Source organism: Empidonax traillii, unplaced genomic scaffold (assembly GCF_003031625.1).
Source record: "Empidonax traillii isolate 1590-97213 ecotype Southwest subspecies unplaced genomic scaffold, ASM303162v1 scaffold147:size910788, whole genome shotgun sequence".
Taxonomy (NCBI): domain Eukaryota; kingdom Metazoa; phylum Chordata; class Aves; order Passeriformes; family Tyrannidae; genus Empidonax; species Empidonax traillii.
The window spans coordinates 794,617-814,840 of record NW_020955340.1 but is presented as its reverse complement, the minus strand read 5'-3'; the positions used below and the strand labels follow the sequence as shown (position 1 = coordinate 814,840).

Genomic DNA, 20,224 nt, shown 5'->3' with positions numbered 1-20,224 from the left:
CTTCACAAATCCCTCTTTGTTTTTTCCTTTTAATTCTAAAAAAACCCCCGTTGTGATGCCTTTTTTTTTTTTTTTTTAAACACAGAAAGCGTTTATGTGAAACATGACAATTAGATTATGCCCATTACATACCTCCTCCAATCTTTAAGCAACAAAGACTGTTTTCCTTGCATTTGTATAGCGCCCAGACATATTAGGTCCCTGTGAAAAACTGCAGAACAGATAAACTAACACTTCTGTGATCTACCAGATCATACCATAGGTATGTGCATACTTATGCATACACAATAAGGAATTCTTTACTGTGAGGGTGGTCAGGCAGTGGAACAGGCTGGCCAGAGAAGTTGTGGATGCCCTATCCCTGTAAGAGTTCAAGGCCAGGCTGGATGGGGCTTTGAGCAATCTGGTCTAGTGGAATGTGTCCCTGCCCATGGCAGGGGGCTTGGAAACAGATAAGCTTTAAAGCTCAATCTAAACCTCCCTGTGGTTCTATGAAACTGCACATCACACCAGAAAGGTGTTCTAACAATACCAGCAAAATTATCAAGCAGACTTTAAGTAATAATTAATACTGGCTTTTGTCAAAGCTTTGCTTTGATTTTATCAATCATGAAATTTGCTACTTTGTTTCTGCTTTTTCTCGGGAACTTCAGAGAACAAACACCATCAGCGTAGTCTGGCATTCCTGGGTTAATGCAATGTGTGTCATATTCCTCCAGCCACCCTAAAGCAAAGCTACCTGTCATGCCATGTCAAAAGAAAACTGGAGAGAGAATAAAGTGTTCATCTGCCCACAGCAAATTCACTGTGCTGCCACAACCGTGCCAGGGCCTCAGGGCTCAGTCCAAGGCGGGGAGGCGCTCCAGGACGGGGAGAGCTGGTGAGAGCGGGGCTGGGGCCAGGGGTCTGGAACTGGGGGGGGTTAACCTCCCAGCACCCGAGTCCCAGCATCACTGCACAGCCCAGATCCCACACAACACACAATCCCAATCCCAGACTCCGGAAAAGGCTTCCCCCATCTATCAAGGAAGCGGTCACAGTCTGAAGTAGTTGCGGAGGAAATACTTGTGGAAGGAGAAGTAATTATTTTTAAGCTGCAGGGGCTTTCAAGTTGCCAGTGCTCAACACTTTACTGTTTTCCTGGTAAAAAACATTGGAGTGCTTAAGTACTATTTACTTGAGTAAAGTTGGCAAATGGGAGTGGAAAGGAAGATGGGTTTCTTTTGAACAGAAGGGGACAGTAGCAGAACAAGAAGTGGCATGTATCTATCTCACCAGGATCACTGCAAAGGCTGTGTCTGCAGAATTACCACAAACTAAAGCTAGATGAAGGGGGATAAACCCCAAAAGTTTAGTTTTTTGGTTGTTTTTTTTTTTTTTTAAACTACTTATTTTTTTTCTAAAGCTTGCAAAATGAACTCTTCAGTAAAAGTTCTGCTTTCTCAAGAGATGTCTACTATGTCTATTTACAACTAATGCTTATTTATGACTCCATAAAAAAGTAAAAAAAATAACAAAAACCAGTGCAAATGAGGGAGATTTGGTGGTTGTTTTTTCTATGCTGTTCCTGGTAAAAAAGTTCAATATTTTCTGAGCACTGATCCTACAGCATTCTACTCTAAGCTTTGCAGAGAATTGGTTCACTTACGAAACGCAGGTTATTTCTTCTGGATGGCACCCTCCTAGATGATTTACCAACAGATGCTCAAAATATTGCTATCTTTAAGGAAAATCTAATTGGGTACTTGAAAAGACTCATGAGGCTATGCTAGGAACACAAGGCTTACGTCTCTTCAGTTTACATAGTTTCCTCCAGTTGGGTATTACGTTCATTGTCAGACTGTAAGAGTGCCAAGTATATATGGTCACAAATATGCATTATCCAAATTGCCTATAAAACTAAAAATATAAACTCTCTTCAGTCATAAATCACTAGTAGGACAAAAATAACTGTTGCTTACTCAACGGCCAAAGGAATGAAACCAAGGAGGGCTCTGTGTTTTCAAGGACAAGTTAATTTTCTGAGCTAAAATTGCACTCGCCCCAACATATCAGAAGGAAAGGAGAATAAACAGAACTGGGCAACAGGAAAACGAAAAAAAAAAAAGGCAGAGGGGGAAGGGAAGACTTTCAGCACCACTGAACCTTTTCTGAGAAGGGCTGATTGATGTTCACTGCTGTAGAAAGCATGAGGCTGCATCCCAAACATTTCATTCCCTTCTGCAAATGTCTCACTCCATATCTCGCCCCATGTTCCCCAGATATTCTTGCCCTATGCACGATGATCCAGCCAGCATCAGGTTTTACACATGATCTAAAAGACTAAAGCAGGAATCTCTCTGCCCAGGGGTCAGCTTAGGGTAGAATGAAACTTAACCCCCGCCTATGCTCAACATGAGGGCTTCTTCATGCTTTCCATTCAATAAAGGACTTTCTGAAACAGGCAAATTATTAAAGGTAAAACTGTTGTTACAGCTGCAAACTTAAAGCAATCCATGAAAATTGAGCTTATATGAAATGAAGAGCCAACGGTGCATCTACTGAAGGGGAGTTTCAGCAGTTTAACATGCTGATCGGCCAGGTTTAGAGCACTGGGAAGAGCTGGATCTTAGGCAGGGGAAGATGCACTCTCTGCTTCAAGGTTTGCTCGCATCAAGGTCTCAGCACTCAGCACAGACCTGCACATGTGGGCCATCAGTTACAGGATCATGAGAGGCCACAAAATCATTGTTCTATGTCAACCTGAAGACCCAGGTCCTAGAGTTTTGGAGGTTGCAAGAAACCCTCATATTTATTTTAAAAACAAGCATCTGTCTTAACACCCTGCAGAGAAATCTAGAAAAGTAACATTACTTCAAACTGGACATTATAAATTTTTCTGGTCTTTTTAAACTTACATTGTTTAACAACCTCTTGCACATTTTTGAACCCTTCCTCCTTTCTGATGTCTTCAAGTACTGCTTGGCAGCTGAAATTAGCATTAAGAAATGCAAATGTAAAGGAAGACACACCAGACACTCAAACTGGCAGAAGAATGCATGAAGTTGAAAAAGCATCTACTTCAATAAGACATCTTCCAGTTTGGATTTCTGTTATATGGAAAGAATGTTTCGAAGAGAGGGTTTTGTTTTTAATAGGGCTTTCATGTTTAAGAGGAGGAAAACTGCTAAGCTCTTCCGTTTGCAATGAACAAACCAAGAAAGGTGAGAAGAGCACAATGAATGTGCCTGGGTATTGCTCTGGTTATCATGAAAGATGTTTCGGACACAGAAATTCGTGCAGTCCTGCTCAAGAAAACTGGAAAAGCTGGCTGAACAGAGACAGAGGCGAGCAACAAATACACAAATGCAACAAATACACAGTGTTTATCTCAATGTTCCCTACAGGCGGGTAACACTAGGGCTAAGTAAAGTGAACCCATAGAACAAGAGAAGCCAGTGAGCTTGTCTCAGATGTGGACAGGAGAGAAAATAAAATTTAAGGAAGGCTGCAAACCTGCGAGCAGGGAGAAGTGAGCACAGGTGTGCAAACAGAGCTGGTGTTTTCTGAAGCAGTGCCTCCTTTGGTGGAGTGCAATGATGTTTCTTAAACAAATGTGTGCAGAAATTGGTCCCAGTGAAGTCAAGGATCCCGGTTTCTTACATGCAATACCATCACAGATTACCAAACGTATTTTCTTTACATTTTGTGAGTTTTTGAGTGAAGCTGAAGACTATTTCTTTCTATTTGAAATAGCTTCATTGGAACATTTGTAACTTGCAACTGCTTGAAGGGTCGCCTGAGGCTGAGAAGGCGTTTGCAGTGCTCCTGACATCTAGTGTGTGATCTCTCCCTGAAATCTGTAAACTAAACCCAAGATGACATCAATATCTATTTCAGAAAAGACACATGGTCTGCTTCACCCTCAGTGCATTTAATTTCCTCATAATAACCATCTTGGTTATTCCAAAGGGAAGGAACCTGCTCATCCATCACTCCTGCTTGTGCCCACAAGCACCGTTTACCCTGGGGCAACCAAAACCAGGAGCTGGGAGGGCACAGCAGCTTCTTCCCTGGTGCCCAGAGGTGGGATGCAGAAGACCAGCACAGCTAAGGATGTATAGACCAGAAACAGGGAGGTACCCATACCAGGACTGTGAGGACCGGTTCTGCAGTGGTCCCTGTCTGGGTGAGCTGTGTTGATCATCAGAGGAGATGAGATGGAGCTGTTCCCTCAGATAATGGCAAAACAACATGAGGAACCAGCCTGGCTAGAAACCATGACTGAAGTCATCAGGAGAAGCATCAAGACAACCATCTCTGGCTGACTGCAGATGCAGGCAGCTACTGCTGCCCTGTGCTGGCCAGGGAAGTGCTCAGGGGTCTGCAAACTGGGTTTTCCCAAGCTACACTAAACCAAACCAATTAGGCTTAAACAGAAAACCTTCAGAGGAGCTCGGGGATGTGCATAGGGGGAATTTTCCACCCCTCCTTCTCCTCTGGTTGCAGTTAGCTCTGTGATACATCAACCAGGATGGACTAGGAGACGCTTTATGCCACCATTAGCACCCTTAGTCTTTGGTTCAAGAGTATCGCCATGGGAACTTGTAAACCTTTTTATGTAAAACCTGAATTACTTTCTCATTGGAATATACTTGACTCTAAGTCACCACAAAAACATTTTATCTTGGGGGTATGACTCATGAAAGAATGGCTAGGTGTGAAAGGAAAGTTAATATATGCTGTGAGAAAGACCACTCCCCGAACAACATTATCACATGATACGAGTATTTATACCCCACACAGCAAAACCGATAGACAGCAAAAGTCACAGCCTAATACTTTGTGTCAGATCTGATGAAAATTCAGATATCTGGCTTATTTCTTTTTAAGGGCTGGAGAACTTGGTTAACACGCATGCAAACAGGAGAAAATGAGATGGTTCAGTGACAAGGATGAAACTGCTGTTCCCTGAGCCTGTCATCTTGGAAGATGATACTTATCTTGGAAGATAAGGATGCTTCCCAGGGCAGCACAGAATGATGCAGCTCACTGGGTTTATTCTCCAAGACTTCTGCCCCAACACGTGAACCATGGGAATACACCTCTGGCCCTCCCATGCTGAAAGGATATTCCCGTGCTGAATGATTATCACAGTCAGACTTTTACTGCCGACTGCTTTTAAAAAATGCAAATTGCAAAAAACAGTTAACATACAGAATGAAAGAACAGGCCACAGTCAACCACAAAAACTTCCCATAAGGTTCAGCATGTGGGAAACAGATAAGTAAATGCTGTGAAAGATGAACAATATTTAAGTATTAACACAAATGTTTATTTTGGGAAGGTTTATCTGGCATTTCTACCGGTTTTCCTCCAAGCTTTAATACAAAAATAACTACGTCTAACTGCAACTGGGAGAGATGGCAGCAGCTCAACATTGCTCCTTTTTTAACTCTGTACTCAGAAGAAAACTCTACTGTCTTACAACATCACACAAACTAATTTTCAGGTGATTCAGGGTGAAGTCAGCCATGCAGTTCAGAAAGTTCAGTCACTGGTCTCATTTTCATCAGCCTGTGAAATGAGGACACAAATGTGCAACATGAGGGCAGGAGAAATACAACTTTTCTCCAAGCTGTACAGTTGGCCCCCCAGGTTATAGCATGAAGTGAGGAAATTATCCTTTATCTCACGTAAATCCTGGAAGCAACAGTTGCACATCCAACTGTGAAGAGGGAGCCCATGCCGATGGATGTATGCAGCTACTGTGAGTCTGCACAAGCTGTGGTGGGGCTGAGAGTGGGCAACTCCCATGAAGGAGCTGCCTCTTAGCTTCTCTGTCTTCACCTTTGCCCCAAGCAGGGGAAAGCCAAAAGATCTGAAAACGTTTTGTGGGTAATCTTCAGTGGTTGTTAGAAATATAAAAAGAGAAAGGCAGAATGCTGGTGGGAAAGAGCTTCAAAAATACATTCCGTCTTTGGTGAACTAAAGTCTGTTTAACAAGAAAAGCCAGAGAGGCCACGCACAGTAATGCTGAGAAAAAGGAAATGGTACTTCATTTTAGCCAGAGTCATAAATCTTACCAGTGGCAAAACGGCGAGTAGGGGAATTTTTATACACAGATAATTAGTTGTGATCTGATATCGGGTTTACTGTTCTGTGCACTCCGTGTGTGCAACATGTTCTCAACCTGCAAGACACCACTGAGGCTCTGGTTGCTGCTGGCTTTGCCAGAAGGCATGCAGCTGAAACTCCCAGAAACCCTTATGAAAAAAAAAAAAAAGGTGAAAATGAAGATGGATCTCTGTGCTCCACAGAAGTTTTCCTGAGGTGAATCCAGAAAGATTCTTTCAATGGGGAAAATGCACCACGCTTATAAAACCACATTCCTCTGCTACAGGAGAGATAGACCAACAGGACACTTTATGCCACCATTAGCACCCTCATCTTCTGGGCTACAGAGACCACTCACAGATCCTGCAGAGCATGCAGATGCTTCAGGGAAAAGGTTTATTCACTGCAGTGAGAAACAAAATGCGGTTGAGGAAATTTATCAGCCAGAAGTAGCTGTGAAGATGCTTCACAAGGACCAAAGTCAACTGGACTTTGTCATCTGTCTCCATCTGTGTTAGGAACAAGGCAGCCCATCTGTCAGTGCTTGTTCCTTGACAACTTTCTCTGTTTCAGAGAACAGCCAAGGACTTCCACTAGCAACTGACATAAGCAAAGACTCCACCACATCTAATAGTCAGACCGCATTTCCAGACAAAGAAAAGCCGCTTTTCAGTTTCTAGATGAGAGGGCATTCTGGGCACACGTACCAGAGGCACATGGGGCTTGCGAGGTACCAGCGAGTGCCCCAACACTTCTGATGCTACCTCAGAACGAACCAATTTGGTCTAGATGAGGAGGTCTGGAAGTCTTCACATCCAAAAGATGCCCAAGTTAGAAAATGGCTCACAGAGAACATCAGTTTGAGGAGAGACACCTCGATGAGAAGGAAAGCCCACCCTATTTGCATGAGGAGCTTTGAGGTTAGTGGACCCACAGGCTACCTCAGTGCTTCTACCTATTTTCTGCCCATCTTCTGTTTTCTTTCTCGTGCCCAACCTATTGCAGCAGGGCAGATACACCATATTGCTCAATTGCACTCTGCTGATCCTAAATAGCTGGAGGCAGGTGGGGCTACAGGGCAGACCAGCTTGGTCTGCACAGGGTTAAGCAGCAGGTCTCTTGTCAGAGGCTTAGTTTGTTTGATACCGTATGTTAAACTGAAAGACCAATCTGTATTTACTGTGCTAAACTACAATTATGGGGTTTTTTTAATCATTCAGCCTAATGGTATGCAGCTGTCACAGAAATCTTTGAACACATCACTGGCTCTCTTTGAGCTGATTAACTAGATAAGGAACCATAGCCAAAAGACATGAAAGGATGAGTTCAAATTTCAAACTCTCAGCTGAGCAAAGAATTTCATTCAAAGGAATGTGAAAAATGGAGGGGGAGGACGTTCACAATGCAAATGAAGGTTTTGTTTACTACTGATATAAACAGGTGAAATACCCAGTTTAGGAATCAACAGACCCAAGCCTCAAAGTAGTGATGACGGGTGTTACATCTGCCACACCAATCTGTGTGGATGCCAATATTTGTATTGTTTTTTTCAGACTGGAAATGATGGACTTTCTTCCACAGGTATGCTTCCTAGACTGAAGAAGCTTCCCTGCGATAATGAAGAGCTCCAAGGCCATAGCCCCTTCACCCAAATTGCTTCTGTTCAGTGTGTTTCTTCAGATACCACAGCATTTATTTATTTTTTTAATTCAAGACAGTTTATTTGCTTTTATTTCTAGCATAATGTTTACCATTCCAATCAGAACATTCTGTAATCTCATCTAAATGTTTTATTATTAATTGCTGCACCCCACCCTTAGAAATTATCCTCAGGAGAGGTAAACATTTCAACATGACTTACTCTAGTTAAAGCCATGAATATGTATTATTTATTTATATTTGTTTATTTAGGTAAACAGTATTTAAGAAAAATCACCAAATTGCCTTCTCTTTGAAAGCAGCTCTACTTTACCAGCCTTGCCATGGGAATTGCAAGTCCCTTAAATACATCTATTACTTTGTCTTACTCCACCATTATTTACACTGGTGGGCCTCAGACCACACTACAGCTGACAGGAAAGCAGTTCTTATGCTGTCTAAGGCTGTGTGACAAGTCCAAAGCATCCAGACTTGCTCTCAAGGTACTCAGATGCCAGCAGAGAGGAAAGATGTGCAGTGAGGACCAGAATGCTGCTACCTATCACCCAATACGCTGATTTTTAAGTTTTTTTGCAGCAAGACCGCGACTATTAATTCAAAAACATCCATGACCCCTTCTGCTCTCTCCCCGCAGAGGGCTATTTCCTTAAAAACAGAGGGGCTGTGACCACCACAGCCTCTCAATCTAAGCTGGGGAGCAGCCAGATAGCCCCCTGTACCATACATACATATATATATATATATATATATATATAACCTATGCACTGGGTGACAAGCAGTTGAGTGACTCAATTCTCCTGGTTTTCTTCCTCAGTATTACATTAACTCAAATATTACATTAACTCAAATATTACAACATCCCATCCTGCCTAATACTTCCACCACATTCCACTCCAAGCCATGACAGAATCAGGCAGCACCACAGGCAGGTGGATCCCCACTTACAGGGAACTCCATTTTTTAAATCAAAAAATTAAGACACATGAAGATAGTCCTGACACAGTTGATCACCCAGCCTGAAGATCGCACCAGAGCTACAAGAGAGGAATCAAAATACGTCCCAAAGACAAAGGGATTTTCGCAGATCTACAGTTGTTAAGTAAATAGGTAAAACTGCGGTCTGGGCTTTGTTTCAGTTTTCAAAGCTAATTTCCGGCCACTGTTCAGAGAAATGCTTTGCATTTCCATTTCTGACTCACCCACTTCAGCAAGTGCACTCGCTGGAATTACTAAGCATGGGATCTCATCAAAACACTTTGCCTTCTGAATCAAAGAGCTTTTCAGTTTTACTGATGTGAACTTATCTATAAATTTACCATGGTAACAACACTGGTGGTGTGCAGGTATGGTCTGGGTGTGCAGTGCGATGTGTCAGAGGACCCTTCTTCCACGGGGTGTCCCACCAAAGCACAGAAATGCCTTCCAAATTCCACATAAGCACTCAGAACACAGCAATCTCTCGCATCCCCATCACAAAATCACGCACACTGCCAGAGACATGTTTAAATGTCAGGCATGAATGAAAAGCATTCCTGAAAAGAATCTGTTATGAAACCGAAATTCGGAGATCGCCGCAGTGCTGTGCCTAAGTTGAGTCATCAGTTCCCTTTACAGCCTAATAATTGACACTGCCTTGATCAGAATGACTGATCCGAATTTTGTTTTGTGTTTGTGTATTTTTGTTGTTGTTTTTTTTAATTAAAAAAAAAGAGATTTCATATGTAAACAAGCCGTCTGTCATCTTGCAGGAGTATTTGTATTCTTCAGATCATAGGAAACATCTGTCAAAACCAGATTTTGCTCTCCTCAGTCAACTCAATACAGTCTTAATCATACTGCAGTACAAAGAAACTAAAAACGTGTCTTGTTACGGAAAAAATACGCTGCCAACTCTCAGTTGAAGCACTGATTTTATTGCACTTTCTTGGGATTAAATGTTGCAAAGATTATTAAAAGAGTTCCCTCTTTCATCTGTGGGATCAATTCCCCCAAAGGAAATCCTGGGAATTTAAGTGCTGCTTTTCTCCTCTCTTTGTGAGCTTCTCCAAAATTAAATATCTTCCAGGAAACAATAGATGCGAGAAGAATCAAGGTTCAGTGAAACTTCAGAACATGCTGATTTCCCACCTTTTGACACTAGTACTTGGATAATGGAGTGATTCCCCTTCTGATGCTTTCAACAAACAAACACTCCCACGCCTCTGCATCCCGCAGGTCACACCTCCCCAGAATGATTCATTAAGTATTTTCACATCTTCTAAACAGGGAAAGATCAAGTGAGGTTGCAACTGCCTCTAGTGGTGTTTTCTGAAGAAAAGGTGACACAAAACAGGGTGGTTGCTACTACCAGGATAAGGGTGATGTTACACTGCCATATTGTGGGTCTTCTGCCAGGGAATCTGCCCTGGAATAGCAAAGTCATTATAACAAAATAAAAAAAAAAACCAACAGGAGAAACAGGTGTGAGACTTTAATAGGAAGAGCAGGTTATGCCATTAGCATGAAAATGAAGAGAAGGTGACTGGGGCAGGAGCATCAGGATCAATGGGTACCACCGAGGTGTCTGGGCTAGGAGTGTACACAGAGCCCTGTTAAACGGATCAATAATTTACAGATCGAGGAGACAGCATCGGAAACATTTAACAGTGGATACATAGGTCTTAACTAGAAGTCCGCCCCTGGATGGGTGAGAAATTAATGGCCATGTCTATACTAGCTTTTATTCTTAGACCTAAACTGCTCCACTGAAACCATGTTGCTGATGCCCAATTTTTGTATTTTGTCCGGCAGTCCAGCCTGGCACTGCAGACTGAGCACCCACTAGCAACTGGAGTACATCAACAGTGCTGCTGGAGGCACAACTCTTAGCTTGCACCAGTAACTCATGGATTACACAACAAGCTGCTATTCTTAAAACAAGGCACGGAGATAGGAGGAGAACCTTGATATACTTTGGAGAAGATAGAGGAGGACCCATCTAAACACTGAGTACTGAGAGTAATACAATGGTAGATTTTAAAACAAGAAGACAGACAAAAGCCAAAGCTGTGGAGGAGAAGAAAAGATCAAACAAATGGCATGAAAAGGGAAAAGGAAATGATCTACTGGCTGAAGATGATGTTAGATTTTATTTTTCTAATTGTGGCACAACATGAAACTAATACTTAGTCGTATCTGCAAAATATTAGTCTTTCAAATGTCAGAACCGGATATAAATGAAAGTCTTGCTTTTCAATGACAAAAAATCTTCCCACAAGGAATTTACAAAGTTCTTTTGAAGTAAGAAATTACTGCAGAGCTACACTTATGAAACAGACCTATGACAACACTAAACAAGATGTAATCTTGACTGTGATTTAGAAATAATGTCCAGAAGCATACAGCTTCAGCTCTGCTTGGCACAGAATCCAATGAGTAACATCAACCTTGCAACATTTTTGGGGACTCTCATATTTTTCTGAACGACACTTTTATCTCCTTCATGGATAGCCTCCCAAAATATGAGGTGAAACATCATTGTGACCAGATTTGAGAAGTGACTGCACTTAGTTAGCACAGGGTTTATCTGTCAGATCTAAGACATAAAATGCTTTTCACCATGACTTTCTTTAACTCTTCGAAGCGTTATTATTCCAAGGTATAAGGATGGCAATATGAAGACAGAGAAAGCAGAGAAAAACTGAGTGGGAATTAAAAGCACTTTGCACTCTCAACCCAGTAAGCGAAAGAATCCTCTCTGGCTTCATGAGAGCACTACCAATACTAACAAACCATTTGCTGACTGGCACTACATACCAGCAGGTTGTGCACACACATACATTAGTGGTTTGATGCATGCCAAGTAGACAAGTTTTGAAGTGCCCCTTGTACTTGCTTTTTTTCTTAATTGTGCACCAACTTTTGAATGTCATGATGAAAAAGATAAAGGTGTGGGAAACAAAGCAAACCAGGGTTCATCACCTCATAACATTAACCAAACAGCAAAGACCGTATTTCAAATGTCTATCTAGTTCTCCCTGACAGCTCAACTCAAATTGAAAACTTAGACATGTCATGAATTTCTTCTTCAGCTTCATGTCACCTAAAACCAGAAGTTTAATATCAGTATTGTCACCATGCCAGTTAACTATCACACAAAGCAATAGCAAGAACCAGCAATCATCAGGCTAGAAGCAAAGCCAACTTCATAACCAGAAAAAAAAAAGATTTATTTTCTCAGCAATCTCTTTTCTCTGCTCCTAAACTGTGACTGCAGTGGCTTCAGAGACATTCAGCACGATTCACTCTCACTGCTTATTCCTGTAAGAAAGACGTTCTCTGCACTCAGTAATTACAGCTTCACTTTGCCACGTGAAAAAGAGCCTCTTTTTACAGTTCTCATGACTTTTGGAGGTTTTGTTTTGTTTTGTTTTTAACTTATACCACAAAACCTGCCTGTTCTGCCATTATCTTGTTTTATTACTCCCTGTAGTCCTGGCATTTGTTTAAAATGATGTAAAAAATAGGCAGTTGCACAGAGAATGATTAGTACAGCATGTGCTGTAGCAAGCAATGTTATATATTTTATTGCTTATGAAGTCAGTGTACTGGAACCAGCCATATCTGTTAGTTTGGTCTGAAAGTATGTTTTTCCTTTCCTGCTTGCAACAGGATCGTTGATATTTGGAAGAAAGAATAGAGAAAGTAAGCATGGTGGTAGGTAAGCACTCCTAATGACAGAAGCTCACATCCAAATCAAGGGCTGTTGTTTGGGACATCTCTCTATGAAGAAAGAATAACAAAGTCTGTGCCTCATGTATGTCAAAAGGACACTTGCCACACTGTCTGCTCAGCTATCATCTCAAATTATTCATTACCTGTGCAGGGGTTCTCATGCCACTGAAAAAGTCTGTACTTTTCCCTGAAGCTCTGCAAGCAAAAAATTAAATCTAATGCTTTCCTGTTTGTTCAGAGTGACTACTGAAAAACTCGTTAATGAATACGTGGGCAAAAAGGCTCCCCACACTTAGAGCACACAGTCATAAAAGCCAGTGCATGATGGTCAGTGAATGTTTCTATATAGAAATTGGCTTAACACAGTTTCCTACTTGGCAAATAGAGAGAGGAAATACCAAATAAATATTAGTTTTCCCGTATTTATTTCTACACTGGGTGAGGCAAGACAAAAAAGATGTTTAGGCACTGAACTGATTTCAAGTCTTCTCCTCTGTAAATGATTTGGCCTGCAACGTTATAGGGCTTTTAATCTCACTAATTTCATGGATCCTATTATCATCACCATCATAACGAAACCAGACATAGTTTACTTCCCATTCCCCCAGCCCGACACCGGCAGGGCATGCAGAAATGAGAAAGTCACTGACGTAAAACCAACTGAAGGCAGCCACCCATTGTTTCATTCCCTTGGATTCAGCTCCCCATGCCAAATGGTGCCACCTCAAGCTGGTCCTGCCAATGTGCAGATCAAGCAGCAGCATAACCCAAAATATAAGGATCAGAAGATACCCAGCTCAGCTTGTCCATAGGAAAGGGGGAAAATAGTCCCTGTGTGTTTCTACAATTCCTGTCGCTTTCAGCACAATCAGATTTTATTGATCTATAATCCTAGATAAGTATATTGAATCTTACAGCTGAAGTCAATTACACTCTGTTAAATAGCCTTCCTGATTTGCAGGACCAAAATCAGTTCTTCTGTATAAATCTAAATTAGCTCAATAACTCATTACTTGTACCATGGGCACGGGGTTGAAACAGCGATGGACAACCAAATGGTTGCTGTATTTTCAGGCATCAGTCCTTTAGAGCTGTAAGCAGACTGAATTTCCAGTTTCATCAGCTGGGAAAAGGGATAAGCACTGCAGGCAGAGAGGGGACATCCAATGTCAAAAGCACTGCATCTCAAACCATCCATGTTCTCTCATGGCCTTCAAGGGGCTCTGAGCTGACCAGCCTTGGAAGAAGTGAGACGTTGCTTTTCCTGGACCAAGAAGTCTTCATACTCAGAAATCTGGACTAGACATAGCAGTCAACCCATAGCTTCACTGTGTCTCCAAGGGAGAAGTGGGCTCTTTATTTACCTAAAATGACAGTGACTCAACCAAAATCAATGGGCTTGCATCTGGATCCACCAAGACTTCTGGAGAGCTCCTCTAAATCACAGCCCTTCCACTGGCACTACCCATGCCTGCCTTCTGCCTTCTCATGCACTCTACATGGACGTTTATTCCTGGCCATGGCCAGAGGCAGGGCTGGTGGACCTCTGGTCTGCCCTTCATTCAGTACACAGGCTCAGAATTTAGACTGTTGTGTGGTGCCATCAAGCAGCATCCAAATGAGAAACCAGAACCACTTCAAACCAAACCACTTTATGAATGAGAAGAGAGGGAAAACGAGTGCAGTGAAATGGTGGGAAAAAATAAACAATAAAGTTAACTTGATGAGAGAGTTACTGAAGAAAATCCAACCTGCCCAAGACAAAGGTTGGCTGCCATTCAGCAGTAAGGAATGAGGAGGGAAGATCCGGAAGGGAGAAGATACTTCTGTATCCTGACAAAAATGAGTAATGAAAAAGAAGAAACTTCTTATGGTAGGGTCAGGACAAAGAGTATCAATGGCAGAAAGTGGTCCAGGTGAGTATGGATCTCAAGGTAAGGCTAAGGAGATGTTTCTGTGGCCATGGGAGGAGGACTTGAAATACATCAGGGATGGGAGGACTACACAGATCTTAAAGAGAAGGATTGCTAATTAACCTTGGCAGCTCAGTAAAAGTCGAGGGTCAGGTCAGTGGAAGGTTTATGAAAGCAATACTAAAAGAAAAGAGGAAGGCAGTAAAGAAGGTGGGTGGACAGGAAACAGCAAGAACTGTTGTAGCAGAATCAAGCAGAACACAAAGCACGGCTCTAGTCTGAATATGAGCCTGTTTGTACTTTCAAGATCTCATCCCTGTCAGGAGAAGAGCACTACTAACGTTTGGAGAAGGAAAAGGGTGTATGGGGCTCCACACGCTCTTCTTGGAGAAAAAGGGGTGAGTAAAGTTTAACTACCAACCCAAAGGAGATAAAAGGACACATCAAAAGGCACACGATCCATTGTTTCTGATTCCTTACTCAGAATTAGCATCAGCACTGAGTGAAAGTATGTACAAATCCCCTACAAATGAATATTTGCCTATCAGGGACTGAGTGGAGGAGCAGAGGGGCTGAAGGCCAATGGTGGTGATGGGCTATGAGGACATCCTTAATAGTCATGCTGTGCCAGCACACTTTGCCAGGCATTCATGAGTGTGACATCCTACTGCCTTGTAACGCCTTCCTCAGCTGCTAGGGTCACCTTCGGTAACCCTCTGACCAGCCTGAAGCACTCTTCGATTTCTTTCTTACACACAACTGTATTTACATGTTAGGAGATCTCCACGTAACTCGGAAGATGACAGAAGCCGTGTTTCTGATTCTGTTGGGCTGTGCAGGGTGCACATGTTGAGTAGACAGGAATGACTCAAAGCCATAAGCAGACAGACTGAGAGGAGAAAGGTGAGAGACAGGGAATATTCCAAATGCCTGCTGCTGCACCAGGGCAGCCAAACTCCACAAGAAATAGGCCTGAAAGAGTTGGAAAGAAAAAAATCAACCCATTTTAGATCTGGAAATCATTTCCTCTACTCTTTAACATGGAAATGCAGGCAGCAATGAATGATTATCCCAGGCGAGGAAGCATACCCCTCTTGTTCTAGTCTCTGGGGTGGCTCCTCCCACAACAACATCCACGTCTTTCAGCAAGATCACTAGGTTTTGTCCTCACAATGAATGTGAGGAAGGTTGGATATCAGGAAGAAATTCTTTACAGAGAGAGTAACCAGACACTGGAATGGGCTGCCCAGGGAAGTGGCAGATTCTCCATCCCTGGAGGATTTTAAGATAAGACTGGATGTGGCACTTAGTGCCATGGTCTAGTAACCATGGCGGTGTTTGATCAAGGGTTGGACTTGATTGCCTCAGAGGTCTTTTCCAACCCAGTTGATTCTATGATTTTATGATCTCCACTGCATGTATGAGGAAGTCAGCCATAGACCTGATGAAGGAGGTTGGCCAAGAAGACACAGGAAACCTGTGACCAAGGCAGGGAACTGAACCCAGACCATAAGTTCCAGCTGGGTGCCCAGTCCAAGCTAGGTAGTTTACAGATCACCTCTTCTTCTGGGGCTTTGTGATTTAAGTTTGGTGGGGTTTACAAAGAACATTTTTTTTTTTTTCATTTGTCTAGTCACTACGTTTCATTTCACTTACACTTCTGCTTTGTGAAAGCTTTTTATTCTGCTTCTTTTTTGGCTAAAAAATCAACACAACTGAACATTAAACAGAATTTACCTTTCACTATTTGGTCTTTTCCCCCACCGACATCATCCTCTCCCTAGAGCTGAGTGTTAAGTGTCCTTTGTGCACCCTGTGCTCATGATTATGGCTTCATCAAAACACATGAGTGATATTTAGAAGGAGATGTCTTATTCACAGCTTCACAGAATTACAGCAACTGCTTATGCAAACAGCAGCACTGTGAGGCAGCAGAGCAGATCTAGTGGGAAAACCAGAGAAAAGAAATGCACAAAAAAGGTAAGTTCCAAAGTGAATGTTCTGATGCTGCTATGCATCACGCTGACATGAGCAATCATCTGAAGAACAGCTACCAGTAAGCCACCACATCAGACTGCCTAGGATGTTTTACTGGGTTAGCTAATGAATCACTGGGAAAACGTGAGCCATGTGCTCACTGCCAGGGTAGTCGTCATGGAGGGTGAGAACAATGTCTCTTTCACTATCATCATGATCTGTGGTTTAATTGATATTTGAAAATTTTTTTAAGATTCCCTGTGAAAGGCACATAATACGCACTTTTAAGACTAAATTCTGTGGTATTATACTATTTTCAAGGAGGTGCAACAAGTCAAACCACTGTTTCAAGAAATAATTCACACTGTTTGAATCCTTCACAGAATGTCTCAAGATTTTGAAAGGGAAAAAATAACTCACTTCCACCTGTGTAAAAACTAACATGGTGAGAAAGAAAAAGACTTCAGACTTTTGTGAGAAAATGCTGCAAACCCACAAACTTTCAAACGTCCCCAATATGCTATTTTCAGCTTATTTGGATGTGGTCCAAACTATCCACAGCTAACCAAGGTGCATCAGTAGACTGTCATCATTCCACTCCCACCACAGGCTTTTTGTGCCCGCTGTGCATCCAAGGCTTTCAAGCCCTACAAAATAACATAAGACTTTTATGCCTAAATCAGCTGAGCAGCTGCAAAAATAACTCTGTAAAAATACTGAATACTTGGTCCCACTCAGCAGCTGGAAAAACAATTACTGAATGAAAAATTCAGTGTTTGATATTACTTAATAGTTGGAGAAAAACTATTTGTGAATCATAATTAAAGTTTATTTAACCATTTAAAAGCACATATCTACTGTTTGAGGCTTCATGGAGAGCCAATATGTGGCCTTCTGGCACCATTAAACAGACTAATACAGTTAAATTGGAAGGACATGAGGCAGAAAACCAGAAGTGAATCCTTCAAGGAACTAGTACAACTGAGATTGCCTCAGCAGCATGCACTCCAGCCTACACAACTCTGTTTCTATGATTTTAAATGATTTTATCATTCTGTGAAAGCAATGGTGACTTGGGTCAGGACATTAGTTCCAGAAGCAGACAGACCATTTACAGGAATGATACTGAAAACAAATATTATACCTTGTTCTAAATTTCTAATTAGAAAACCATTAGAATTTAGACTTTTTGAAGTCCTAATTTCCCCCAAGCAATTCCCTCACTTGTTCTCTGCCAATCTGTGATAGCTGAAATGCCCCACCACTGACAGCAACCGGGTCCTTTTTTCATCTCATTCACCTTCACCCACGCAGAACTGGGCTGAGCGCCTCATGGGTACAGCACAGAGCAAGGACAAAACAGCAGTTATTGCATCTGGCAGGTAACTGCTGGCAGAGCTGAGCCCAAGAATTTTGTCCAGCACAACCCCACCTGGAGAGAGACCACAGCTGACCACAAAGAACAAAGACACACGCAAAGGAAAAGTCTATTGCAAAAATTGACTTAACCACTGCATTTGAAGGACTTGCTGATGGGATTACGGGATTAGCATATATATATATATATATATAAATAAATAACCTAGTTTATGTACAGTAAATGTCACCTGTAGGGAATATTTTGCAAGGTGCTGAGGAGTGTGAGCAGCCTGCATAATATGCTTAACTAAGTGATTTGAACTCTAAGTCGCTAACTCTCCCACCATTGCTATCTCAAGCGACCATGTTATCAGAGGCCATTTCAAGGAAAACGCATTTATGTCATAAACATTTCTCATATTATACTTCTCGTAACCTGCAGCAGCAGAAAAATGAAGGCAATATAAAAAGAAATAAAAGATATAAAATTCCAGGTCACAAATATCCCCAAATGGATTATTTTAAAAGGAACTGTTTAAACAGCATGATGAGGTTTTCTTGGTGTACATCTTGAAGTTTTCTAGGATGACGCTATTAATTCTAAATGCAAACACATTCTCAATGTCATACTCAATGCAATTGGCTTGTAATATGAAATAGGGCCCTTTTCATTGAGACTCACTCATCACTAGGATGATCTTGATAATCCTTGTGAGTCCCTTTCCAAATTAGAATACTCTATGATTCCATGATCATAGATGCAGCTGACAAATTCACCTCCATTCACAGTCTACTGAGGTTCCCTAGCCATATACCCTGCATGTCCAAAGAGACAAACCAGTGCTCTTTTTGGATCAGAAAGGGCAACTAGTCCTGGACAATTTCCAACTGAGTTAGGCAGATAACAGTTTATGAAAATCTCCACAAAGCATTCGTGGAGGACTACACCAGCATAGCCAAAATGCTGAAGTGTAAAAATGCGGGCAGGGATGAACACTCAAAAAACATGTATGCCATAGAGTTAATGACAAAATAGATCAATATGTATTTGGCCAAATTTCTTCGTAGGCTTACATGTAGCTGTGTGTTATCAGAAGTGTTTAGGTACTATGCTGGGGAGTTTTAGAACAAGTCAGCAAAAAGCCTTTAAAGGGTTTTAGCTCTATGCTTCAAACTCCCACATGCACTGCTAGTGTCTACTAGACATTAAACTATGAAATTATAAGGAACAACCAAAACATCTCAAACCCACTCCAAAACTGAAGAAACCATTTGATGCTGCTTTTGCAAAAATACTTACTTACAACACAGTCCTGAAAGCAATTTCCAAGCAAGTCAACTGCTGCTCTAGACAGTTGAGTGGATGGTGTGGCTCAGCTCTTTCATACAGGCAGCACCTACAGTTATATCTAGAAAAGGAGAGAGAACAAAAATTCTTTATGAGCAAATACACAAGTAAAGTAAAATCTTTACAACTATAACATGGTTAAAACTAGCTTCGGTAGGTCTCAGTAAAGTTCTGTTACCACGCTTCACGTGTGCTGCCTGCTCACAGGAGCAAGCCCCAAGATGCAGCCCAAGCCAATCTACAGTGTATAAGCCAAGAGCGACTGCGCTTGAGAAAAAAGCCCCACACTGAGTGTATCAAAGCAGCAAACAAATGAGTGCAGCTGTTTTTCTCATCTAGTTCTACTTAAAACATTTGCAGGAAACGCAAGATGAATTAGTGCCAAAAAAATGTAGGTGATTTCAGCAAGGCCAGGAATTCCAGGCACCAACTTCTATTTTCTCTCTCTTGAGTGGGTGTTCACTTGTAAGTTGTAGACATGTTAGCAATTCAACAACTGAGCGAATTAACGTTCAACTTAACAGTCATTGTTAGGTTGGGAGGTTATTACTGCTTGTTCTGCTAAAGTGACAGGTTTAAATTGGTTTGCATCTGAAAAGTTGTTTTCTACAATACATATTCCCTGTCTTTTTGTACCAAATAATTTTCTTCCATCATGTCGACTCCTATTGTAAAAACCAACAATGCCAGCTCCATCACAGCAGCTGGGATAGGCAAGGACAAACAGCAAAGTGACAGGTGAGAAGGAGAGACCACTCATCACCCATCATTTCTCTTTGGGCTGCCATTTTGGTTTTTTTTTCCAGGTATTTTATGTGGTTGATTCAAGACTTTTCAACAAAGGACCACGCTTACATTTGCAGGACACATTCTGTTTTTAAAGCAAGGAAAGGCAAAACACAGGAGCAAAGGGAGGGCTTAACTTTACTGAGCCACAAGTCTGAGAAAGGTGTTTGCTACCAGGCACTGCTTGGTGCACAGGATGGAGAGTTGTGATTTCCCAACTTTGCCGGTGATTATTAATGGAAAAAACAAGTTTTCAAGGTTGAGCTGACTGGTAGAGAGGAAAAAAACATACCACCACATGTCGAATTTTTGCAGACTCAGATCCATTTTGTACTAGTAAACGAGCTTGCATCCTTCCCTCCCTTGTGGCTTT

The 20,224-nt window shown here is 41.8% G+C and overlaps 1 protein-coding gene across 6 annotated transcripts in view; it reads right to left on the bottom strand.

Moving 5' to 3' along the window:
• BACH2 (BTB domain and CNC homolog 2) overlaps window positions 1-20,224 on the bottom strand; it is a 187,534-nt gene that overhangs the window by 83,135 nt on the left and 84,175 nt on the right. For 5 of the 6 annotated variants that reach the window (XM_027884478.1, XM_027884476.1, XM_027884477.1 and 2 more), the window contains one exon: window positions 19,018-19,126. The gene's annotated coding sequence lies outside the window, so the exon portion shown is untranslated. The remainder of the gene's footprint in view (window positions 1-19,017; window positions 19,127-20,224) is intronic. The other variant, XM_027884480.1, reaches the window with a different exon arrangement.